Consider the following 26,969-nt stretch of genomic DNA (forward strand, 5'->3'; position numbering starts at 1 on the left):
AAAACAGTTCTCTTTAATACTATGACATGTCAAATGCTTCATAGAATTTTTCCACAAGTGTTCCCAAGTTTCCATCTGTATTTCTTTATTTACATTAATTGCCCACTTAATCATTTGAGATTTCACTACTTCATCTTCCGTAGACCATTTTAACAGTAATTTATATATTTTTGAAATTATTTTTTCATTATCTCCATGCAGAACTATTTCCATTTCCGTTTGTTCTTTCTATATCCCTTCAGTTTTAATATCATTATCCACCAAGCTCTTAATTTGTTGCATTTGGAACCAATCATATTTATTATTCAACTCTTCAGCAGTTTTCAATTCTACTTTGCCACTTTGTATTTTTAATAATTGATTATATGACAACCACTTTTCTTCACCTATTTCAGCCGTTATTTTAATTACTTCCACCGGCACTATCCATAACGGTTTCCTCTCATCCCCATATTTCTTGTACTTCATCCATGTATTTAACAAATTATTTATTATATAATGGTGAGAGAAGAAACCGTCCATCTTCTTTTTTCCATAATACAAATACGCGTGCCAGCCAAATTTCTTTCCATGACTTTCCAACACTATGACTATAAAATATATACTGCCTACTTTTTTCAGTTAGAGAAGAGTCCAAGGTATGCACAGGAAACTTTGAGGAGATTTACCTTGGCTAAAAGGGAGTCCGGGGGGGGGCTCCTTTGAGGGGTCTCCGGGAAGAGTTGCATTTTCATCATCTACAGAAGTTTTCAGAGTCATTTATTTGACATAAGCTCGACAGAATCCTAACCTTCTTGGACATTGCTAAACATCTAAAACTACACAAGACCCGTGAGATAATTGGAAGAGAAGGTACAGATTACTATCTTTCACTCCGGGACTATTTACTGTTTAATGGAGTAAATTTCAAAGGTGGGAAATGAAAACTTAGAAAGTTTGGAAGAAGGGAAGAAAAGGTGAAATTTGGACTTTGTAAATATAAAAGACAGTGCTAAAAAGTTTCTCCAGTAGAACTTTCTCCAGTAGAACACGGCACTTGATCCCGAAAGATTCTACAAACCCTAATGATGTTACCAGCCGTGAAAACCTGAAATCTTTGAATCCACATAGTCATGGAATACACTGTAATTATGTTTCCATTGACTAATGAACATCAGCTCCCTGACATTCTGATTGAAGGTCTGGGCTATTTTACCTTGCCCCACAGTGGGACATTCCTTTGTGCTTCTTTTCTGACAGGGGCCCTTGTAAATTAGGAATGCCCTTCTAATCACTTACCATGTTTTTTCTCTGGCGATACTGCTGCACAGGTTGTTCTGCAAGCTGTACAAGGTTCATTTATGGCACATCCTATCCATCCTCTCTTTGGCCACATCACTCCTGTTTTCACTGCCTCATTATTATGGCACAGATCTGCTTATTCTCACTCCTGCTGACAACTGGGTACTTTGATCAGCTGATCCTGTATTGTAGCAGTAGCCTCACACTTTTCTGAGTGGCACCACTCCGGCACTACTAAATTTTGCAAATTTTGGAAAAGTGTCTCTAGCTAACAGGATTTGGACCTTGCTTCTTGTGCTGTTGATTATGTTTTGTCCACTGGTTGGGTCACCACTCTCTAGCCTTTTCTTTTCCTTATTGGATTTCTAAAGGTGCTACAAAACAAAGGTATCACTCCTTGTTTTATTATTATATTTCCTGGGTGGTTCATTTATCTTGGACTTCCTGGGTGCTTCATTTCTATGGTGTATAAAGAGAGGTGGAGAATAAAAGTGATTGGGTTAAAAAGTCAGGACTAGAGGTTTCAAGGCCTGTAGCCCTATTCAAGACTGAAAGGCACATCATTCACTGAGACTGTGACATTTAAAAGGTTCTCCATGGCTGCGATCACACACACTAAATAATACACTTTCAATCCACTTACAATGCACTTTCCAACTGGATTTCACCAGTTCACACAGTAAAATCCAGTTGGAAAGTGCATTGAAAGTGGATTGAAGGTACATTATTTACTATGTGTGATCATAGCCCCATGAGTAATGCATCAGAGATGTAGCATATGCTAGCGTTAATTTAATGGTGTTAATATACCATATACACCCCAGAGGTCATTGTGATCAGCTATGCAACACCTCCTGACCACCCCTGGACCTAAGGATGCCCAGCTCATCTCAACCAGGGCCAGGACCTTTTCAGCCCTGGCCACTGCCTGGTGGAATCAGTTCCCTGTGGAGATCCAGGCCCTACCTGAACTACTACCATTTCGTAGGGCCTGCAAGATGGAGCTGTTCTGCCGGGCTTATGGTTGAGGCAGCAGGCGCCCTATTATTCCATCATTTGGCCTCCCTTGTGGGGACATTGTGCCCTTGTGGTGACATTGTAGCTTATCGCAGTGTTATCACCATCACTTAAATGTGGGCTTATAACTGGCTAGACATGCTGTGCCTTTTTCACCGATTATGCATTTTATTTATTGGTTACTGTTTTTACTGTTTAATTTTAAGGTGGTATTTTAACTCTGTTTTATAACTTTGTATTGTTGCTATTATGTGTTGTAATCCGCCTTGAGCCCGGTTATGGGAGAAGGCAGAATAGAAGCCTACAAAATAAATAAATAAATCATTAATGTTCTGGGAATTTTTTTGGTTTTTTGTTTAGGGGTCTGGAGTTGACTTGAAAAATAAGCCTGAATTGGTTTCAGAATGAGAGACACTTCATTGGCAGCAGCTTTTCAGTATCTATTCAGGATTCCATGGTTTCTATTACATCTGTGTGCCTGTAACTAACATTAAGAATAATATTTTCTAGCCATTTCCTTGTCATTCTTCAAGAAAGAACATAGCAATATTTTTCAATGTGTACACTTTGGAAGGTCCTTCATTAAACACTATTTTAAAAAAAAACAGTTTTAAAACTGACAAAAGTATTGCACTGTGAAATAAGAAAATGAGTACCTAGGCATTGATGTAAAATAGCTTTTGAAAGTTTTCATAAATCTGTACTAGGCAAGTGCATCTGGATTATCATATGCTGTGCAAAGAATTGCATTTACCTTCCATTCCATGTAAAATTAGTTTCCTAGCAAAATGAAGGTGGTTACTGCAGTAACACAATGGTTGCAGTAGACAATAACAGTTTTTAAAGATCATTGAGCTCATATGAGGTCAAACTATAACATTTGAAAACAGTAGCCCCAATTCAACTGTGCTGTAGTATCACTCCCAAGGTTGCAGGCAAGGCCACAGAAAACTAGCAACTGTGCAGTTAGCTGTTTGGCAGCAAGAAGGGAACTGCGGGCAACAACAGGATAACTAAATCTAGGCCCTCATTGCTTCTTGCAAACAACCTTCAGCATGTCTCCTGCTTTATGAATGGGATACTGTATACACAATCTTGGCTGCTGGATTAAGTAGAGAGAAACCTTGTGTGCCATTACTGTTTGCAAATGCATTTCTGTGCCCAGTTTTGTTTTGTTTTTTAAAAAATATGCACGAGTACCAAGGAATTTCTAGTTCAGCAACTTTATGATGTAGTTTCCTAGAAACTACAGTAGTTTGCAGTAGAAAATGAAGGGGGGGGGGTGTTTCCTGAAAACCCAGAGGAACTAGTGCAATGTTCCCAGCAAAACCAGTGATGCAGTGCCAGTGCAAACCCAAGAGGACTAAAGTCATATTAAATAATCTATACTGTAGAAACTGATAGTGGTGGGCATTTTTGCAAGCCCAGCAGAACCAGTGCAATGTACAGAACAATGCCAGCTCAACAGGGCTCATATTAAGCACAAAATCACAAACCAAAGTTTGTGTTTTTTTTGGGGGGGGGGTATGGAAGCCCAGCAGAACCAGTGCAATGTAATAGTGCTCAGCAGAACCCAGTGCCATTGTGGCAATGCCAGCTCAACAGTACTGATCTGAAGCACTGAATCACAATCCAAGTGGGCAGGCTTGCAAACTCAGCACAACCAGTTCAGTGTACTGATTGTCCAGCAGAACCCAGTGCCACTGTAGCAATGAAAGCAAAAGAGGATTAATGTCAAACCAGATAATTCCTGCAGTGCCAACTGAAAGTGCAGAGGGGCATTTTTTCAAGCCTAGCACACCCAGTTCAGTATAGAGAATGCCCAGGAAAATGCAGTGCCACTGTGGCACTGCAAGCTTTAAAGGAGTGATCTGAAAGCACAGAATCACAAGAAATCTAAGCACAGAGGAGGCGGGATTTTACAAACACAGCACAACATGTCACAATGTGCATAATGCCCACTAGAACCCAGTGCCACTTTCATTGAAAGCTTAAAAAGACTGATCTCAAAGCATGGAGTCATGACAAATTCAAGCAAGGGAGAAGAAGGCTGTAAACTGTTTACAAGAAAATGGGAAAAGACCACAAAAGGAATGCCAGGAAAAGAGGAAAACCCTCTTGAAACTGGCAAGACGAGCTTGAAACTGACAAAGCATCATGAAGCACATAAAAATCTCAAGACACAGAAACAAACAAACAAAAATAAAAATAGTCCCTGGAAGCCTGCAATGTTGGCAGCCAATCTTCCCAGAAAATCCCAAATATATCCAAGTTTATTTATTTATTGGTTTTCTGAAAAATCCTGGATATCTTTAGGATATCAAAATATACCCAGAAAATACTGCTAAGACATTTTGGAGCATATTTTTGGTTCAAGTGTATCTGAATGCACATTCCAACTCTTGAGAGGGAAAGAGAATTGAACCCTGATCCCCATCCAGCCAATTAAGGCTTGCCTTGCTGCAGATGCCGCTATTTATTAATACAACCAAGGCCTCTGCTAACTTTCCAGTCACACAGACAATCTTTTTTTCATTTCTGAGGGAAAAGGTATGCCTTGTGTTCGAATGAATGCAGTAGTATGAACGCCTCACATACTACTTCCTCTACATTTTCACAGTGAACTGCCTTGGTGTCAGGGCAATGTTGTTACTATAAGACAACAATATAGGTGGTGTTTTTCTCTGCTCTCTAGATTAGCTTTTGAAAAGTTCACTGCAATGGGACACAGACTGGTGGTGGAAAGTGCCATAAGGTCACAGCTGGCTTATGGCAACTTTGTAGGATTTTTAAAACAAGAGACAAACAGTGATGGTTTGTCATTGCCTGCTTCTGTGTAGCAACCCTGGATGTGCTTGGTGGTCTCCTATCCAAATATTAATAATGGCTGACCCTACTTATCTTCTGAGATCAGATGAGATTGGGCTAGTCTGGGCAGGGACACCCAGGCTTCCAGCAATTAGCATTACCAAAGGAGTCAAGTATTGCATTACTCCGAATCACTGCTATGCAAGTGTGTGTTTGTGCACGCATGCATGTCTTTAAGTGTAGCATTGTGCCATTCCTGAGCAGCAGAACATATATACCTAAAATAAAAGGTAGGCAGAGGACCATGATGACAGCATGATAGCAGGCAGTGAGGGATGCAATTGATACCTGGTGTGAAAGGGGGATGTCTCCTTGCAAATTGAGCAACACTTGCACAGCAACATGAATCCCACTGCAAAACTTGCTCATGTGTAATGCACAACAATTGAATGTGAAGCTTTCAGTGGGAGCTTTTTCATGGATTTGTTTCTTTTTAATTGATTTATTGTTGCTTTCACATAATTGTACTATGATAGGTAGAAAATGGACTTTATCTCTCATCCCTAAGATTTCACATATTTTGAGATATATTATTGATACCTTTATCATTTGAACACAGGAAGAAGACTTCTTCAGTTGTGGAGGGGCTGTCAGAAAACAAAGAAAGACCAATTACCTAAGGCCTATATGAATTGTAACTCCTTGTTGTGATTTTATCTGAAAACTGTGGATGATCAACCATTATCCCTCATGGAGGACACAGCCTGTCACTGGCTGCTGTACCACCTGGCTCCCTGTACCTCAAAAATATGCTTCTTGGTGCTGGGCTGGGAATATAATGCTTTTTGGCCTGATAATATAATGCTTTTTGGCACTGGGTTTGGGAAGCACTGGGGGAGATGGCTTACCAATGATGGCAGCAGGAGCAGCAGGAAGCTGGGATGTGGAAGGGGCAGATGCTTCACTCAAATCACTGACACTGGATTTCTCCCTTCCAAACAGTGTGATCAACTTCTGCTGTTGGGGCAGTGCAAAAAAAACAACAACTTTTCCACATCCTGTGAGACCGCCATGGACAAAGCAGAGGAAGGAGGCTCTGAGACCCCTGCTGATGACATGCTGGGGAGCAGGGCAAAGAGCAATTCCTTACCCAGCAAAGCTAATCAACTTCCTTCTCTCATTCTCTGTTTCAGTCCTCTCCAACCTAATGCAAAACCCATGGATTGCAGCTTGGGCTTTATATAGTTTTCATTTCAAAACCCATAGAGCTGGATCAAAACTCTGTAACTGGCAACCAACAATGCCTGCTAAGCTTTGGAGGGTCTCTATCAGTGTTTCCAAAGATGGAGATAATTCCACCCGTGCCATTGCCTTGGAGTTTGCTTGATCAACACCAGGTTTTCTGGAAATCATATCCACTTCCTGAACTCCCCAGAACTACCCTGAAGTTTGAGAAATGTTTGTGGTGCATGTGTTTCCACGAGTATTGCTTCACAACCCCAAATTGGCTCAAGATTGGCACAAACTTTGCTTTGTATGCTGATTTGTGCCATTCTTATTTAAGAATGCCTAATGGATATTATTTAGTACTCTGAGTGACGAAAACGAGTGTACACTGCTGGGCAGTATACTTAGACAATAATTGCAGCCTTAGGTATACTTTCTTGGAAGTAAGCATCAGTGAATAAACTTCAGTAGTATTTTGAGTAAGTCTGCTTAAGATTGTTTTCTATATCCTTTAGTGCGTTTGGTGGTATCTGGAAGTCTGTAGTTATGGATAATAAACAGTTGTTTTTCATAATAAGATTATATTGGTCTGCCCTTTACACAGGTTACTGTGGTGTCCATGATGTGAACCTACTACATGGAATGTTTGCTTGTTTTTTGGGTTTGGAGAATGGTGGTGCTGGCATCATTGAAATCCTGGTGGAATTTTTCAAAGGTCTCTTTTTCTTATGCTTGCAATTTTCATCTAGGAAGAAATCTGCCAACTATGCCCTTTTGGCATTTTCATATGCAAAACAGGTCTTATGCACAAGAGAATAAATAAATACAAAATAGACACTTAAAATGGTTACAATCAGAAGCAAGTGAGAGAGCACTTTACTCCTTGGAGCTCATCAGCAAATCTGGAGAGGGAAGCAATTCTTGAAGTGCCTAACTCATTCCAGAAAGTAATTGTCTGACAGGTGTTTGTTTACACTGTCGATATTGTTATGTCTGTGCATCACCAATGTCTGATAGCTGAGAGTGGATTACATCTTCTCTGATTAGTCTTCGTATTCATTTGATTGGATGATGTATTCATTTGTGCTCCGTGTATTCTTATGACATACCAATAAGTGGGACACCCAGTAAGACTGCTTTTTCCTTGATTAGTTTATTTACCCTACTTTATTGCAGCCTTGTTTATCATCACTGCATGAAAGAGAGGCTTGATCATCTGACCTCTCTCAACATCTATTATGTATAATAACCCAAACCCTACAAGTCCCTGACATTGAGAATCACACTGATATCTGATACCAGGTCTCTCTCACCTTGCTCTGCTTCCCCTGCCCCTGTAATTTTCTGTGTTCATTTGAGGATTTTTGCCAATTCCCTCCCCAAGATTTTGCCCCCAGGGTCACTGAACAACATCATGGTTTTTATTACTAATAGAATATCACAATTAAGAAAGTTTGTCTATTCTTTTAAAGAGGGAATTCACTTCAAAATTTTGCAATAATGTTTTACTATCTGTTCTCACATTTGAAATATGTACTTTTACTAAAAGTTGATTTTCCTTGTTTTACTTGTATGTAACTATTCATAATATTTGAAAATTATTGATGAATTTATACTTTCCCCAACCCCTTTTGTCCTTCTGTACCCCATCTTTTTTTTACCTCAGAAAATAAAATAATAATCTCTCAAAATAGTAACATGTCCAAGATGGTAGAGGTCTATGTGGCATAGAGAACCACTACCAGGATCAAAAATTGTGAAATATTTATTTAAAAGGAAATATTCACAACTATATTTTAGCACAACATTAGAATGAGCAAGGGAATAAAAAGAAAAGGGTAACATTAAATTCCTCTTTCCCTCCTTCTATTCATGCCCTATCAAAAGTCAAATATTAGGCAAGCTCCTTAGCTTAGAAAGTTACAGATGTTTTACTAGAGTTCAGTTACCTTTAAGAGTCCTTCAAGCTATGGTGGGGACAGGCCCCACAAATCATTCCCTGTTTTACCTTTCTGGCCCCTCCACTGTCACTTGCTGCCATTGCTCTCACACTGCCTTCCCTGCTCTCCCGCTGCTGCACTGCATTCCCACTCTCATGCCACTTTCCCCACTCTCCTGCCAGGAGTTTCTTCTTGAAGTCTTAATTCCTCCAATTCTCTGTTACTTGTGGGGCGGGGGGCGACTGACTATCCCATTGTCTTTAACTAGACCTAGCTTTTCTGAAGAGATAGCTGAGGTAAGGCTGGGAAGCCATTGAACTGATTTCCCCCTTTCTGTCTGTTCTCTGCCCAGAGAGAAATACTTTCAAAACTTTTGGTGAAGGTTTTACTCAGTTCAGACATCACCCCCAAATTCATTTCTTCACACATACCATGAAGAACAAGAACATAAGAACATAAAAGAAGCCATGTTAGATCAGGCCAATGGCCCATCCAGTCCAACACTCTGTGTCATACAGTGGCAAAAAAAAAATTATATATACACATATACACACTGTGGCTAATAGCCACTGATGGACCTCTGCTCCATATTTTTATCTAACCCCCTCTTGAAGGTGGCTATGCTTGTGGCCGCCACCACCTCCTGTGGCAGTGAATTCCACATGTTAATCACCCTTTGGGTGAAGAAGTACTTCCTTTTATCTGGCTTAATTAGGGGACAATATGTGTTCATGTCTAAGAGTACAAGAGTCAGTGTAATAATGTTAAAACACATTCTAATACTCCACATTTTCCATTCTTAGATCCCAGATTTTACATGGTTTAATGTCTCTGGTCTAGATTTTATTTTTAGTTAAACTAAGTTGCAAGTCACCCCAAAGAGAAATTTGAAATCAAAGTGTTCTGAAGGAAGATCAAATAATTGTGAAAATATATCAACTGGTTTCTCTCCCTTTCATCTAAAAGGCTAGTTAGAGGGGCTCTGATCCATGAAAATTCATATTAGAATAAAATCCTATTAATGTTTAAACTGCCACTGGACTCTTTACAGTGTTAAGCAGAATTTTACACTTCTCAGTCCACTGATAGAAATGGAACTATAAGTTCACTTAGGATAGCATTGTTAGAATAACAGGATAACTACAAACACAAATAGGCACATATATCTGACTGGAAAGCCATTAAAAGGAAGCAAATCTATTTTTAATGTTTAAATTAGTATTGCCCCCCCCCCGTTAGGAATAAAGAGACAGACAATAATATGGGATAAAGGGCCACTTTATTTAATTAACAGCAATGGGAAAAACATGGAACCAGGTTGAGCCAGGGGTCCAACACAGACCACCCCCTCAACCTGAAAACAGGGCGAGCCCCAGGCCCCGGGAGTGAGCCGACCCAACGGCTCAAACCCGGCCGACCAGGCACTAGATCCAGCTCACTGAGCTCCACCCTCACCCGAGCCGTGCAGCCTGGGCTGTGGACCACTCCCTAGTGACTGGATCACCAAGGCTCCCTGGAGCCAACCTTGAGCTGTGCAGCTTAGGTCCCCCAGGGAGACCGTACACCCCAAAGGTGCTTTGCCATGTGAGCTCACCAAATCCCCCCAAAGAACATGTTCCCAATGGCAAAACTGCCACAGACAGCGCCAAGCCTCAGCTTAGGCCACTGCCCCCCCACTAAACAGAACATGTTCCAGCCCATGCCTCAACTCGGCCAAAAAGGCCTCGTTGCCCTTTATCGACAAGTGAACACCATCAGGCCTGTACAAATCCGTACAACTGGCCCTGATGGATGGGTGGGGCACGTAAAATCCGAGCCCTGCCTCCATGACAATACATAAGGCCCTATTGGCCTTTCTTCTGGCCCACCCCAAGCCCTCTGGGTCCCAAGCTGCCCGCCACACCTGGCGCGGCAACATGGCTGACCACAAGACGAGGATGCCCGGCCATCTTCGCTTAATCAGGGTGATGTCATCCTGGGCCTGAATTGATAGGGCCTTACCCTTCATTAGGCCCAAATCATTCTCCTCCAGGTGAATCACCAAGATATGCGGCGGCGGGCCCCTCCTCTCCTTAAACAGAAGCGAGAGGAGTCCTGCCCACTTCATGCCCCGCTGGCCCTGCCACTCAATTGTGGCCTGCTCACTCAGGCCCAACTAAGATCCTCCTGGCATCCGACGGGCCTGATGTGCCGCCCAGAAGACAATACTGTGGCCGCAAATAAGGAACCTCCTCCTTTTCAGGCCAGCCACAGCACCTATGAAAGAAACAGTAAATTCATAACAATTAATAACCATAACCATAACATAATAGAAGAAACCCACTGTAGCATCTTAAGAAACCAGAGGCCGTATATAGGTCTGAAAAGCCCGGGACTTCCAACGGCCCACTCAGCGAATGACATCACCTTCATAGCCCATAGCCGCAGCCGTAGATGCTGCGCCTATGCGAAAAGAGTGAGTGCCAAACTTCGCGCCCCCGAGTCCCAGCTTTTCCAGGGCCCGGGTGGTGACTGCCCAAAACTGGAACTTGGAAAGAGGGGAGGAGTCTTCATGGCAGAATAATAGGCCCTGAGCCGCTTCCCGCATTTCCAAATATAGCACCAAGGCCTGCACCGGGCACAACTCCTCCTCTAAACAAGGGCCCAGCGTAATCACGCAACCCTTCTGTTTTTGGTCGGTTTTAGACCGGCGGACTCAAATGACCGCCTGCCCCTTCTCAAGCCTAACAGCACCCACCTTCAGGGCCCTGTCCGAAACGTCGGTGCGAGAACCTGCAACAGGCTCCGATACCCGCAACATCCCAAAAAACGCCGTCAACACCGCGGCGTGAAATAAAACCTGCTCATAACTTGATACGCAAACTGAACCCCAGGTGGTGTGGAGTCCCCGCAAAATAGAAGGCGAAATAGGGAGCCTGCTGTTGACCTGGCGGCCTACCTCCCAGGACCACCCTTCCAACATTTTGGAAATCCGGAAGTCCTTGGTGCCCTCTGAATATCCCCGCGACCTACTGGTAAAAGCCAACCCAGCGAGCTGACCCTTGATGGACTTCACGGAAAGACCGCGATCCTTCTGCCAGATGCAAAACTGGAGCAACTGCTCAACCAGGACAGGCCAGGTCTCCTCCAGCCCGGCGCCTGCTCTAAATAACGAAAATTGCTTTGCCGCCCGATCATACGACCTCCTCGTACTGGGTGCAATTGCCAGTTGGATGGCCCGGCTCACTCCCTCCTTCCAATTCGCCACAGCTCTGCCGGCATGGGCACTGGACAACTGTCTGCCTCCGGGGCAAGCTGCCGAAACCGCTCCATCTGTTGGCGAGACAGAGCATCCGCCACACCGTTACTTGAGCCCGGTACATGCCGGGCGGCGAACAGCACATTCAGCTCTAGACAGCGTAACGTAAAACATCTAACTAAACTCATAACTGGGGGGGACCTGGAAGTGAGATTATTGACAACATGGACAACCGCCATATTGTCGCACCAAAAGTGCACCGTGTGGTTGGCCAAAGAGCTCCCCCAAATAAAAACTGCAACCACAATAGGGAAAAACTCCAAAAATGCCAAGTTGCGAATCAAATCAGAGCTCCACCACTCGGCTGGCCACGGTTCAGCACACCACTGTCCCCGGAAATACACACCAAACCTGGTAGTGCCCACAGCATCAGAGACAATCTGCAGTTCAGCCTCCAACAGCATAACCTCCCGCCAAAAAGATGTCCCATTGAAATGCTGAAAAAAGGTCTCCCAAACCTCTAAGTCATCCCGCATGCGCCTAGTTACCTGAGTCACGTGGTGAGGCAAACGCAGTCATGCCGTCACAAAATTGCCTCAAAAACGCCCTGCTGGGTGCCACCACCTTACATGCAAAATTCAGGTGGCCAATGAGCTGTTGGAGCTCAAGCAGCGAAACTTTCTTCCTTCCTTTCATTACAGCCACCTTTTCGCGTAAGCTACACAACTTATCCAGCGGCAACCGTGAAGACTGCTGTAAGGTATCAAGTTCAATACCTAAAAAAGTCAACACGGTCGAGGGGCCCTCCGTCTTTTCCACTGCCAACGGCACGCCCAGCTTGGCCACCAACCATTCAAAAGACCTGAGCAGATAAGCACATTGTCCAGAACCCGCGGGGCCAGCAAACAGGAAGTCATCAAGGTAATGCACAGTATCCTGCAACCCTGTCCTGAACTGCAACGCCCACTCCAAAAACGTACTAAACCGCTCGAAGGCCGAACAGGACACTGAACACCCCATAGGGAGGGCCCGATCCATATAAAAACTGCCCTCGAAACAAAAACCCAACAACTCGAAATCGTCTGGGTGCACGGGCAGCAACCTAAAGGCCAACTTAATGTCATATTTAGCGAGCTCTGCACCTACACCTACCTCCGCACCTACCCCTTCTTACGATTCGCACTGCCCGGTCGAAAGAGGTGTACCTAACCGAACACAACTCATCTGGAATGGCGTCGTTAACAGACTGGCCCCTTGGGTATGATAAATGGTGTATCAGCCAGTATTCACCTTTGGCTTTATTGGGTACCACTGCTAGAGGAGAGACCCTCAAGTTAGGCACCGGTGGTTCCGGAAAGGGACCCAAAACGCGGCCTTCCGCACATTCCTTCTTAATTTTACTACACACAACGTGCTCTAAGCCTTTAACCGACTTCAAGTTGGAGCACAAAAAGGGGGCTCGTGGACCCTGGTAAGGAATCCGGAACCCCAATGTAAAACCATCTAACAAATAATGCCTATCATCCAAACGCGGATAATGTAGCAACAGCTTATTGAGAACCACCATTCTGATGGGGCTGGGGCCCTTTACCAGGTGGCTGATTGGGACCTCTCGGCCTCTTAAAGCCCCCTTTTGGCTTTGACCTGTTACATGCTGTAAAAGCATGGGGTCCCCCGCACACCGGACACTCATGCTGGTATCTACAGGCTTTCCTGGCGCATGCCCCTTGGGAGGTAAACTCCCAGCAAAGCAGCCGAGGTTGAATCGGCTGCCCTGTGGGTGCGTGGGTAACGGCAGGATGAGTTGTTTTCTGGACAATGTGACCACGGTCTGATCTGTTGCTCATATTGGGCTTCACGGGAGCCATAAGTTGCAACCAGAGCTGTTGGTTGATCTGGTCCCACGGTAACCCCGGATTCACCGCCGGCCTCATGCGGAAAGCCTCATCATATTGAAGCCACGCTCTGCCCACAAAATCACTGTAAGCGCGATAAACAATATCGCAATATTGAAAAAGCGGGGCAGCCTTCCAAGGCTGGGCCCGAGCAATTACCCCCGCATAAATCAAAAACCCTGGCAACCAGTTCGACCAAGACCTATCAACTTTCCTTTTCTTAAGTTTTTCTTTATCCTTCTCATCCATCTCCTCTTTTGGCTTCTTCTCTAGCTCCCTGTACAGTAAACTGAATACGTCCATGTATTCGCCCCTCAAGATCTTTTCTCTAGTTGCCACCATCAGGTGGTCGCCCAATGGCATAGCCGAGTCACCGAAAGGGATAGCGTGAAAAGGAACCGAAGCATAAAAAACCGAGGGATGCGATGGAAACCCCAGCCCTCCCCACTGCTGTGTGGACCAATGTGGAGCAGTCGGGATACCTAACTGGCCTCCCAAGGCAAAACGCCCCCGGCTGTGGGGCTTGACACCCCCCCAGCCTCGCTAGTCTGTCCCGCCGCAAACGGCGAAGGGGACAAGGAAGACCCCATGGCTATTTGCCCCAGTGAGGGAGACAAGAAAGGTGACCACCCCAAAGTTGGCTGCTGACTCAGGGAGGGTCCCCCGGCTACATGCGTAAAGCCCATCCCCTGCGAAGGCACTGAAGTGCCAATCCCGGGTCCTATGACCAGGCCCCAAGGACCCCACGGCCAACCCGTCCCTGAAGGCTGAGCCGGCCACCTACCGTCCTGCTCAAGTGGAACCACTGCAACCTCCTCAGGCTCCCTTCCGTGTTTCTCCTCTGGAGCGACCTGATCCGGCGCGTCGCCATCATTGCCGCCCTGTAAGGCAGATAAACGAGTGAGAACCTCCCTCTGAAAGGCAATGGTTGCCACCCTACCACTACCAGTAAGACCTGACATGCGCCGAGAAGGACTGGCGCCACCTCTTGCCCCTTCTAAAGCTGCCAAGCTATCCAAAATCACCTGGCGAGTGCTGGCATCGTCCCACTCCTCTACCGGGGGCTCCACTGGACAGGGCCTCTTTGCTGGTTTCTTAGCAGGCTGTTTTCCCTTTGAAGGTCCCTGTCCCTTTTTAGGCCCCATAACAACAAATAGAATCACGCCCTACACAGAACCACAACCCCAACCGCGTGGCCTAAGGGGAAGTCCTTGCGGCACCACACGCCCAGCAAGTGCCCCGCCTTTGTGCCAATCACACCTGCCCTAATGGGCAACACTCAAGGGTGCTGATGAGCAACCCTGCCTTAGTCCCTATCAATGAGCACCAACTACCTAATGAGCAAAATTTTGAAGAGGGGGGGGTGGGGGGATGGCTGACCAATCTGCCCCAGGGCGCTGGGCTGCCAACCCAATAACCACACCAGCCAGCCACTCAACCACCCCAAGCACCCAGCCCCCACTAGCTAACTCTAAACAAAGGGTAGGAGGGCCAGTCCGCTACCACTGCCCAAGGCCACTCACTCCCCCGCCACTCGTACCGCCCGCCAAACCGCAGCGGCAATAAAAGGAGGGGGGGATCGAAAAAAGAAAAGGCGGGAAGATCCGCCGCTGTCAAGCCTGCCTTGCAAAAAGCGCCTGCACAAGGCTCGACGCAGTGAAAAGGGGCAGGAAGGCTCTGCAACTGCACAGGCCGCCCTAAAGAAACGCCTGCACAAGGCTCGGCGCCGTAAAAAGGGTGGGAAAAATCTGGGCTCAACGGCCGCACTGCAGAAGCGCCTGCACAAGGCTCGGCGCAGTAACACCTCCCCTCACGCTGGACAAAGTGAAAAGGAAACCTGAGGGCACCCAGCCACCTTAAAAGGCACGGGAAAGCGCGGGCAGGAGCAACCGCAGCCGCGGCCGCTTCAGACCCGATGCAATGGCCCTTTCCCTCCCACTGGGCCCGACCAGCAAAGGGGGAAAGGAAGGAAGCCCAAAAGGCACACAGCCTAAATACTCCCTGCCCAGCCGGAAAGGCTCTCCGACAGCCTGCTGCTCAGCCGACGCCGCAGAAAAGTTCAGCCGCTCTCCCTGCCTTCAGCCGCCGCCGAAGCGCCCGACCCCTCAGCTTGCCGCCGCAGACGACGCTCAGCAAGGCCACAGCACAGCCACGCCTGATCGTGGCCTCCTCGCTGCAATCCAACAAGCCCTGGAGATCAGACTGCGCAACACGGGGACGGGCCAGCCTTATATAAGGCTGTCCGCCCCCAAGCAGACCAGGGCAAACGAACTGTCTCCCCTCCAGCAGGTGAGGCAATGGGCAGCCCCCAGCCTAAGGCGGCCGATGGGCCGCTCGGCTGGGTGGTGCCAAATTGTTTTTATAGTATTTGGTTTTATATAGTTCTATCGTGTTAGTTCAAACAACAACATCTGTCACTATTTCAGAAAATAAACTAAGAAAAACAAGGCACCATGCAAAATACCATATTGAATGAAAAATAGTATATTAAAAAGTGTAGGGCATTTAAAAGGACTTAGACCAGACTTATAAGTGTGGCAAAATGAGGTGGTATAGTTCTGAATAATAGCTGAATGAACTGTCTCATTTCTAAGACAAGGAGAAGGCGTGACTTAGCAGATATGCACATGGTGGGGACAACCAAAACACTTTCTTCTATTTGTAATTTGATCATTTCATGGTAATATGCAGGGCAGGCCCTAGACTGTCTGGTACACTATTTTGTTTTATTTTATTTATATTCTGCCCTCCCCGCCAGAGCATGAGGCAAGGCTAACTTCTGGTGCTCTCCCCAACACACACTGATGATGTCACCGAGTCACATGGGGAGCACTCTATTCAGCGCATACAGAAGGCCAGTGCCCTAGACAATATCCTAGTTTACCTAGTGGCAAGGCCAGCCCTGATAATATGGGGACTTTCCATCTAGAGATTTGTTTTCTATTGAAACCAAAGGTATGTTTATTGGATTGATTTCCTAAATGCAAATAATTTCAATTCCAATACTAATAAATCTAAATCATTTTTAAATGAGAAATAACTTGAATGTTGTGTGCATGTGTACACATGCAGGTAGATGTGTGTGCATCACTACTATATAGATTCTCATTGGAATAAAACTATTTCTAGATATCACTTTACTCAACCGGATTAAAACCTTAATTCCAAAGCAAACTGAAATAGAGGTGGCTACTTCAACTGAAAAACAACTCCATAGAAATAATTCCAACCTAAAAGCATTTGCTCAAAGTCTGTGGTCCAAACACTAGCCACAACAGTACTGATTTTCCTTTTTTGTGCCATGCCATTTCTTGTCAGAATGCAGAAGTGACATCACTATTTTGAAGTGATATACTATGAATCCCACCTAGCATCTCACTGCTATGTAGTGATGTCACTTTCAGTTTTGGGCCAGAAAGGATGATACAATGTGCTCACCAAGAGTCCTCTACCACTCTGGTAAGCTTCCTTCCAGTTACCAGCCATGGGATGACAACCTTGCTTGATTGTGCAGGTAAAATTGCTATAACATGAAGAGAGATGTTCCTGTGCCATACAGAATAGCTTTAACACAAGTTTGGTTTTAATTCTCTAGTATGCAAATCACAACCGCTAATTGGACCTAAAAAAATGGCCTTGTTGCTCAGTTTTGCACATTAAAGGTAAAGGTAGTCCCCTGTGCAAGCACCAGTTGTTTCTGACTCTGGGGTAATGTTGCTTTCACAATGTTTTCACAGCAGCCTTTTTCCGGGGTGGTTTGCCATTGCCTATAGGTGTCCATTGAATTTGAATGCTTTCCCACATTTAAATGGTTGTACCCTCCTAAGTTTTCCATTTTCCATTTTTTATTTTTAGGTATAAAAAGTGAAAGAATAATGCATAGATACAGAAACAACAATAAGAGGGAAGAGGGGGGGGGGATACAGAATAGGGAAACCAGAAATAAATAAAGCAGCAAATATGTCAGTTACATTTCTACCTCAAACCAGATTACCTAATTCTTTCTACCTGCAAGTCTTGAATTTTCCCGTTATATAACCATTACATTCTACAGTCGCCATTATATTTTTTTTACTAATCTGTTGCTTATGATATGAGTCTAAATTATTCTTCTTCAACAGATGTAAATATAAAAAAACAGAGATGCCACAACACAGAACTAACTGGCTAAATTTAACAATATTAAAAGTAAAAGCTAATTAGTTATTTTAGCGATGTCAACATTTGGATCATAAAAGATAAATATAATTTCTTTATCCTTCTAATTTACTTACTTATTTCAAACGGAGAAAAAGAAAGCAAATTTAAAATACAATAAAAACTGAGAAAAAAAAAAGAATGGAGAACAAAATACTTTATCTATTTCAATATAAACAGTTTATCCAGTCAAACATATTAAGAGCAGAACTACAAAATTACAAAATAGTTGTGTTGTCTGCCTTGTTAAGAATTGACCCAAGTTAATTGTTTATTTATGTAGAATTCTTTTTAAAGCTTTTGGAGACTATAACTCCTATTTCCATATTACTCTGAGAGGCACAAACCTAATATACCACAACAGCCTCATCCCCCATGTTTATATATTTTTACCTAGAAAAAAAGGCACCTGCTATCTCTATAACCCCTCTTTATTACATAGCTCTATATGGCTTTTAAAGAAATATAAAAAATAACAGGCAGAAGGGAAGCATCCTTGTTCCGAGAGCCTCACTTGCCATTTTAAAATCACATGCCAATTCTTTTTAATAGTTCCATGTTAGCCAATTGCCTGCTAGAAAAACAGTTTTAAAATCCCTTCTTCTTAAAAGATTTCCACGTCTTGATTTTTTTTTTTTTGCTGAAGTATGCCTCTTGTCTCCTTAATACATTCATCCATCTCGGTAAAAATGATAAGGCTCCCACATTGTCATTTCCTCCTAGAAAGCTTTAGTCGGTCTTGATTTTCGTTTCTTCTTAATAACTGCACACTCTAACTCCATTTTAATTTTCTTTGGCTTCTTTCCCAGCGGATCTTTATCCATTTTTCTCAACTCAGCAGACATCACCGGGATCTCTTTAATACTCTGCTCATGTAGATTTAGGGTTTCTCTGCCTTTCAAAATAAAAGCTTCTGTTTGCTTTTTTTATCAACTCTGTTAAAAACAAAGATCCTGATTTAAAGAAATTGCGGTATCCATTACATCTTTTTAATGAAACATTTCGCTTCACAATGCCATTTTTCTCCAGAGAATAACTCAAATAATCAAAATTGGAAAGTAACTCAAAAATCCAGTTAGTCTATCCTTCTGAATCTCCTCCAGCCATGTGTTCTAATTGTTGTCATTTCAATCCCAATCAAGCAACAGATACAGTTCTCTCTAAGATATCTCATTTTTGTTCAGACTGTGTGGTGGTCTCCTTGTTGTTTGTTCAATTATAAACCGAATCAATTTAGATATCTGTATTCAGTCCAATTCAGATTATTGCAAATGCTCAAAATTGTTCTTTGTCTTTTTGAAGCCACACTTGCGGAAAAGTGTGTGTGTGTGGGGGGGCGAATTTCCACCTCTTTCCTTTCTTTTGAACAGTCCCAGTTGTTGTTATGTAAAAAGACCCATTAGCTGATGGTATTAGAAAACAGACTTACTAGTGAAGTAGAATTTCAGTAACTAAGGTAGAAGAATGATGCATCAGAAACTTGTTAGAAGAGAAAAGCAAGTGGTCGGGCATTCACCTCTTTTTGCCATAATGGCGGCCATGGCGGCAGAGCACTGGAGCAAACAAGAAGGACAGGGAACAGCTACACTATTTCCTTGGCTTCCTGTGGAGCCCCTTGCTGTCAGGAGACACCCCCCAGTGTCTCCCTAGAGATGCTGTGGCTGCAGCACCTTTCCTACTCCCCGGTTCAGGGGGTTCACTAGAGATGAGCTCCGCAAATTCCCACTGAGCTCAAGGCGCCGAAACCCGGAACCCTCCTGACTAAGTTTTCCATTGATGGAGGAATAGAACAGTCCTTCCTCCTCCAAATACATCCATCTGCTCTTTCTGAAATGCTGCTCCTTTAGAACAGCATGAGAGGCAAACTGGGGATCTAAAGTAGGAAGAGAGAACCAGTGGAAATCATACCACCTTCAGTTAGCAGAAAATTTAGTCTTGCATTCAAAACTAGCAGGAGAAGTCTGGATGGAATAGGCGCACCTTTGGAATTCTGTCCCAGGTTGGTGGGCATAGCTACAAAATGGCTGCCATGAGGCAAAATCAGCCACAGAATGTCAGGGAGTTAGGTTGATTATAATTATAATAATAACTCTTCAATGTTTCAGGCAGAAGTTCAGTAAACCTATATAAAATTGCATTAGAAATTAAGACAAGTATTAAAATGTCACTGTTCAAGAAACATGACTCCAAGAACATTGGATGGCTTTGCAACATGTGAAAAAAATCATAATATGTATAATCAGGGGTGGAATTCTAGCAGGAGCTCCTTTACATTTTAGACCACACACCCCTGATATAGCCAATCCTCCAAGAGCTTACAAGGCTCTTTTTTGTAAGCTCTTGGAGGATTGGATACATCAGGGGTGTGTGGCCTAATATGCAAAGGAACTCCTGCTAAAATTCCACCCCTGTGTATAATCTACAAACTTTAACAAAAGTCAGACTACAAATTGCAATCCAAACTCCATGTCTCTGGCTTGCATTCACCTAACATTTCAAATCATCGATGACTCCATTTTTCCATAAAAATGAATCCCAAACTTTATCTAAGCCTCAGAATGGACATGATTAGCCAGTTCTTTTATGTGTAGAATAGGGATGGGCATGAACTGAGAAATGAACCATGGTTTGGACATGAACTGAGTCAGTTCATAGTTTGTTTCAAGCCAATTTGGTCACATCATTCCTGAACCAAAAAACAAACCACATTTCTTTCCATGGTGGTTCATTAGTTTTGTTTTTGCAGTTTGTTCTCCATACAGCCTGGCACCAATTTAATCAGTTCCTAGGCAATGCTGGGGGTGCCCTTGTGAGAGCCCTAGAAACACCCAAAGCAGTTGTTCATGGATTGATTGGCAGCTCGAGGAGCCAACCATGAGGTTCCCACTGCTGTATGGGAGCAGAATATATACCAGTATGATATCACACCTGATTCAGCTGTTTTCAATCTGCAGCATGAAGAGAGAAGAGTTAGTTCAGTTGTCTTAGGCCAAGGGATGCTTTGAGGGATTCCTTTTTCCCCTACACAGTGGTACATTTTTTAAAATACCTGTCCTGCCTGGGAAAGTGTTCCTGAAAGTGGTTTCAGGAACTGAACCTGAAGCTAGAGCTGAGTTTTCCTGGGGGCACCTGTGGAGGGGGGGAGCTGTAACTCAGACATCCCAAATCCAATCTTTGCCAAAATTGAAGGGTGGACGGAGAAGAGACTGCTAAAGACTTCCTGTGAATTTGGCATCTCTAGCTCATGAGGGGCTGTTCTACCACCTCCTGAACCAAATAAACCAAATGAACCATGAAATAATTCAGTAAATCAAATGAATCACAAACCAACACAACCCATTGGTTCAAGCAATCAAACAAACCATGAACCAATGTGAACCACCATTTTCCTGGTTCATACCCACCCCAGTGTATAAAGCATTTGGCTATTTAGTCTTCCATTAGCAGTCTGAACTGGTGCATCTCAAAATGCATCATCTGAAGTGGCCAAAAATGTCTTTTAGCTCCAAATAATTATAGAAAAATTGAGAAAGTTGGTTCCTTGTTATCGTAGTATACTACACTGTGGGGGTTTCCTACAGTTATAATTTCTTCCATGTGGTTAATAACATATATAATACTGAATTCATCAGAATTAAATTGAATTTAAAAATTAGCATATGTTCCAGAACTTTACAACATGAGTACTGACATGGGAGCTAGTGCATAAACCCATGTATTAAATAGTCAGATTTACTATATTGGATCTTCCTCCAATAGTCTATGATTTATTGCTTGCTGGGATTAAGTTGGGGAAACTTTTCAACCATTTGTCTGAAGATTCAAAGACTGGCTGTGTAAAATGCAGTGTGATTACACAAGTTTGTTTCCCCTCTTGTCACAGTAAGTCTTCATTAAATCCTGTTGTATCCCTGGTTCCTGCTGCAAAAGCCCATTAGCAGGAGTGGCTGCAGAGCTAACAAAGGATTTAAATTAACCCATGTCATCTCTGTGAGACTTCTGAAGCATGTGACATGCAGGCACACACGAGGATCCTGTGAACCTGCTGATTGTCTAGAATCATAGAATCATAGTGTTGGAAAGGATCTCTAGGGTCAACTAGTCCAACCCCCTGCACAATGCAGGAAATTCACAAACACTTCCCCCCAAATTCACAGGATCTTCATTTCTGTTAGATGACCATCTAGCCTCTGCTTAAAAACCTCCAAGGAAGGAGAGCCCACCACCTCCCCAGGAAGCCTGTTCCACTGAGGAATCGCTCTAACAGTCAGGAAGTTCTTCCTAATGTTAGCCGGAAACTCTTTTGATTTCATTTCAACCCATTGGTTCCTACCTTCCAGGGCCACAGAAAACAATTCCACACTATTCTCTATATGACAGCCCTGCAAGTACTTGAAGATGGTGATCATATCACCTCTCAGCCGCCTTCTCTCTAGGCTAAACATCCCCAGCTCCTTCAACCTTTCCTCATAGGACTTGGTCTCCAGACCCCTCACCATCTTCGTTGCCCTCCTCTGGACCTGTTCCAGTTTGTCTATATCCTTCTTAAAATGTGGTGCCCAAAACCAAACACAATACTCCAGGTGAAGTCTTACCAGAGCAGAGTAAAGCGATAATGAGATAATCTATGAGATAATGAAAGCACTGTAGTGCAGGGGAGTAACTGCTGGAAATGGGTCAACACTAAACGCAAACCACCAGCTCTAAAAAAAATGCTTCTGGCAGCATAGAATATCTACAAAGAGATCTTGTTCTTCATTGAAGCATGACAAATCTTCAAGAGAAAACCTTGTACATGCCCTATATCTGGTGAACGGTAATAAAATACACAGAAGGCTAAATAGTCATATAGACTGAGAAAATAAGCAGTTGCATTCAGGTTATTATAGCTTTTACCATAGGGTCTTTTAAAAGAAACTTGCATGTAAGTAAGAGCAGCAATTACACTCCCCCCCTACCCTCTCTCATTCTTTGTTGACCGGCATAGTCAGCAGGCACAGAAACAATGTCTAGCAGGTGCTTAGCTGGCTGCTGATGAGGTCAAAAACAGCTGGAATCCACACAAGTGGAGAACATGTGGAGATAGGTATGGGGTGCAGCACACGGCTTTCAACATTAAACAGCACTCAGGATGAGACAAAGGAAGGTTGGAAGCTCAACGAGCCATCTCTAGTTGCCTGGGATAGATTGTTTTCACAAATGCTACTTGAGAAGCATGATAACTAAAATATGCATGTCTGAACCTCCTTAGCTGGTAATCTAGAAAAAGGTCACACCTGTGATTTGCTAAGTTTAAACAAACTGTATTTGCTGATTGTACTCTGAAACTGAGGATTCACTGAGAGCAATAAAAAGTAAGGTAGAGGTATCAAATAACATCCACAGACTTGCTATAAGGGCTGATTGAATATGCACCTGCACCATGATACTGTAAGAATGGCCCTGGGAGTGCTGACTCAGACTATGTTGGCATTATGAGCATTCCTGGTTTTTAGATTGATGATGAAAGGTGTTTCTTGTTCAATTTCGGCAAATATATCAAGGTTCCGCTGTCCCAGAGTTCTACCAATATGAGCCTCAAGCACTTCAGTGATGCTTGTTCATGATTTGCAAGCCTCTCACTGACATTAAAGGAACTTTCCCAATGGCAGCCAAACAAATTATCTCCCATCCTCGCCCCCCACTAGCAGCATAAGCATGCCATGATATCAGATCAGAGCAAACAAAGCATCAACAAAGGTGGACAGAGTGCCAAAGTGATAGCTAGAAGATAAAGAGGAGAAAGCTGAGCCCTCTGTAAGGAAATTCTTTGCAAGCCTTTCTATGGACAGAACATTGGCTTTGTTAGAACAATAAAGTGGAAGGATACAGAACAGGAAGTCATGACCCTTTGTTCATGTTCCAGTTTCAGAGCTTGAAGGAACATTTGAAAGGCTTTTGAATTACAGTGTTGCATATGCCTATTCAGACTCATTTCATATGCCCAGGCATATCTGACTGCTGGGCTTTTTTTATAGCAGGAACTCCTTTGCATATTAGGCCACATCATCTGATGTAGTCAATCCTCCAAGATCTTACAGTAGGCCCTATACTAAGAGCCCTGTAAGCTCTTGGGGGGATTGGCTACATCAGGGGTGTGTGGCCTAATAAGCAAAGGAGCTCCTGCTACAAAAAAAAGCCCTGTCTGACTGTAGCCCTTTGTGTTGATACAACCACATGTACCAGAATTCCACCAATGGCAAAATGGCCTATTTAGAACTGAGGAAATAATCCAATCCCCTATATGCAGAGTTGCTGTTTATAAAAGTTACCTCAACAACAGGATTTGTAAAAAGTGTTAATTAACTGTAGGCTTTCCAAAGTCATGAAGACTTTCTGGATATAAGAATTTACTCACAAGCAGATGGGAAGCAGAACAAGAGGTGGGGGGAGGGGTCAGAATTGAAGAAGCGTTCAATTTTGGATAGTAGAAAGAATGCACAAAGCTCCATCTAGATTTCTAATGGACTAAACATGTCATGAATCTATATGTATATTAATAAAACTGATCACTTGCTGTTGCTGCTCTGACATCACCCACAATGCTCTTGATACACATGGTTGCCTCTTTGTATTGAGGTCATGTGTTATTCTATTCACACAAAATTACAATTGAGCTCACTGGGAACATTGTGAATGTTGTGTATTGAGAGCTTTGAGTGAACACCTATTGTTTTAGAGACTCCATGCAACTACATTCAGATTGGCTGCCCTTATGGATCCAGCCAATTGGGTAACATTGGGTTGAATAAAGCCCACACAATTGAAGGCTCCAAGTGCCTGCTTATCTATTGGTGCGTTTGTATTCTGTTTGTGTTTCCTATTGCTGTATGTGTATTCTGGGTGTGTGTTTTGGGTTGGGGTTTGTATATATAGTTGTGGCTTGTCATTTGTGTTGTAAGCCAGTACTCAGTAAAGGAGCTATGCTGAAATCACTCTGATGTCTTGAACCCACTACTTAACAGTGGGTAACAGGTGTTCCTTTTACTGGGCTTCCTATATGCATGGTTATAACATCTGGAAAGTCATGTGTCCATATTAATCAGGGAATGGCTGTGTATTAAATCAACTATGGAAACTATTAATCTAACCGGTATGTAACATAAACGACAAAAGACATATTAGCATGCTTACATGCCTAGCGTGCATATGTTAGTATCTTTAAAGTGTAATATAAACCTAATAAATATATTATTCAAGTGAACCTTACTACTTAAATTAATGTTAATTTCCATGTAATGTAATTGAATCAACCCCTTTCCCCCCAGAGCATTATGAACATTCTGATCCTGTTTGACAAGCTGGATTAATCTAACTGGATTTATGCCATGCAGGAAACAGCAACCTTTCTTAAATTGTGAAGTTCAACCCCATTGGGAGACAGGTAGAATGTCAGCAGGAGTGTTCGCAACCTCTCCTATTGTGTTTTCCATTTTATGAGGGTCAGAAGTCAGCATTTGAGCCCTGCTATTTCTTTCAATTAGTGCAATGTAAAAGGCTAGCAAAGGGATAATCAGGAAATCTCTTTGCTATTAGGCTGTCTGCTCCCACAAGACCCAGAAACCTTAGTAAATGCTGTGGATTCCTTCAATGATGAAGTGGAGAGATGACTTTTTGCTATTTTGTATTTTTATTTCCATCTCTATTTTCAGTAACTCTACTTGGCTAATCGTGACATTATCAGCACAGCTGTTTAGAGGCATTTTTTCCAATGGAAGGGAGGTAATCTGTCAGGCATTCCAAAATCCTGCCACTGGGAGTAAGTGAACCTCCAGAATTCGGCCCCACCCTGGCCGCGCCGCAACGCGGCTGCGCGCCGTGGGGCCGTTTTTTGCAGCCCCGGCAGGATCAAAGAGGGGCTTCCCGGGCATCCGGGAATTGTGCGTGGGCGGGGGCGAGGCTTTAAGTAGCCTCTGCCCCAAACCCCTCCACGCAGTTTCGTGGAGGCGTCGGCCTGCCCGCCCACCCTGCGGTAGTACAGGTTACACCGGTCGCCTTATTAGGGGCCAGGTAGGAATTTTTTCACATCACCTGAATTGGCCGTTGGTGTTGTGTTTTTCGCCTACCTTGTACTGCTAGCAGTGGTGTGGAGTTTGTTAGGTAGCTAATTCGGCCACTTGGGTGGAATTTTCAAGGGATTCTGACCTTGCCGGCGAGCACCCAGGCCTCTCCGCCTGTGGTTGTGCGTACGATCCGTATGGAAGGCAGATGGGCTTTACGGCTCAATGTTCTGACATGCGGATTGGGTCCATGTATCCCCTTTTGGCGCCCCTTTCTGGTGATCGGGGTGAGCACTAGGGGATGACATGTTTGGTCTGCCGCCCGGTCATAGCCATGCGGGTATGGCTGTGACCGGGGGTTGGGTGGCTCGCCCTTGTAGGACTTGGCGGGGTCATGAGTGACCCCAGGGCTCGTCCTCTCTGTTATCCTTGCCTAGTTGTTTAATGTTAAATAAAGTGGCCCATTTCCCAACAACTGTTGTACGTCTCTTTATTCCGTTTGGGGGTGCAAACTTCATGTGGGATGGAGTGGGGGGAATCAACAAAAATCACCTCCTTCCTTCAAGCAGAAACATAAGTAGGGATGGAAAATAAGGGATGAAAAGATGGCAGAAACAAAGAAGTGAAATAATGGAGAGAGGGATTGCTAACAAAGACAGGATTTGGTCACATTTGAGATGGGAATAAGGATTTAAAGAAAGATGGGCTTTGAGTAGAGGCAACCAGTTTCTCCCACATTCCTTTCCAGAAGTTCAAACTTGAACTCTTTTAAAATTCCAGTTTAATAATTTAACTAGAATTTCTACAACTAGTTCTATAGTTGGAATTAGTGTGGGTTTTGCAGCTTTCATTTCAATTGCTCTTACCATTGCAAGACAGCAGACGCATGTGTGCTTTTCTCTCTCATCAGGGACATGATGGTAAGGCAAGCATGATGGTAAGACTGTTTGTCCTTCAAACAGAATAATACTCCAAAACAGAATAAAACTCCACAAGCACAGCTACTGCATGGCCACAAAGTTGTTGCACACCCTGGTTCAGTTGAGGGAAGCATGTTTAGCAGATCTGAAGTTAAATCATGAGTGATCCTGGCTCCTGAAAACTGTTCTTCTGCAGAACATGTTCATTGTGAACCTCTTATCTTATCATAATTTTATGAAGATCATTTTGGTAAAGTATTATACTAATGTGGTCCTGTGAATTACTAAAACACCACACAAAAATAAATATTGATGTAACTTTATATACAATGGTTATATACAATCAAAGTAGGTCCCTTCAGTTTTTTTAAAAATCCAGACAAATGATGCACATGATTAAAATGCCA

At 43.6% G+C, this 26,969-nt stretch overlaps 1 pseudogene; it reads right to left on the reverse strand.

Moving 5' to 3' along the window:
* Positions 1 to 26,969, reverse strand: part of LOC132570108 (NFATC2-interacting protein-like) — a 66,023-nt pseudogene that overhangs the window by 19,915 nt on the left and 19,139 nt on the right.

This window comes from Heteronotia binoei, chromosome 4 (genome assembly GCF_032191835.1).
Source record: "Heteronotia binoei isolate CCM8104 ecotype False Entrance Well chromosome 4, APGP_CSIRO_Hbin_v1, whole genome shotgun sequence".
NCBI lineage: Eukaryota > Metazoa > Chordata > Lepidosauria > Squamata > Gekkonidae > Heteronotia > Heteronotia binoei.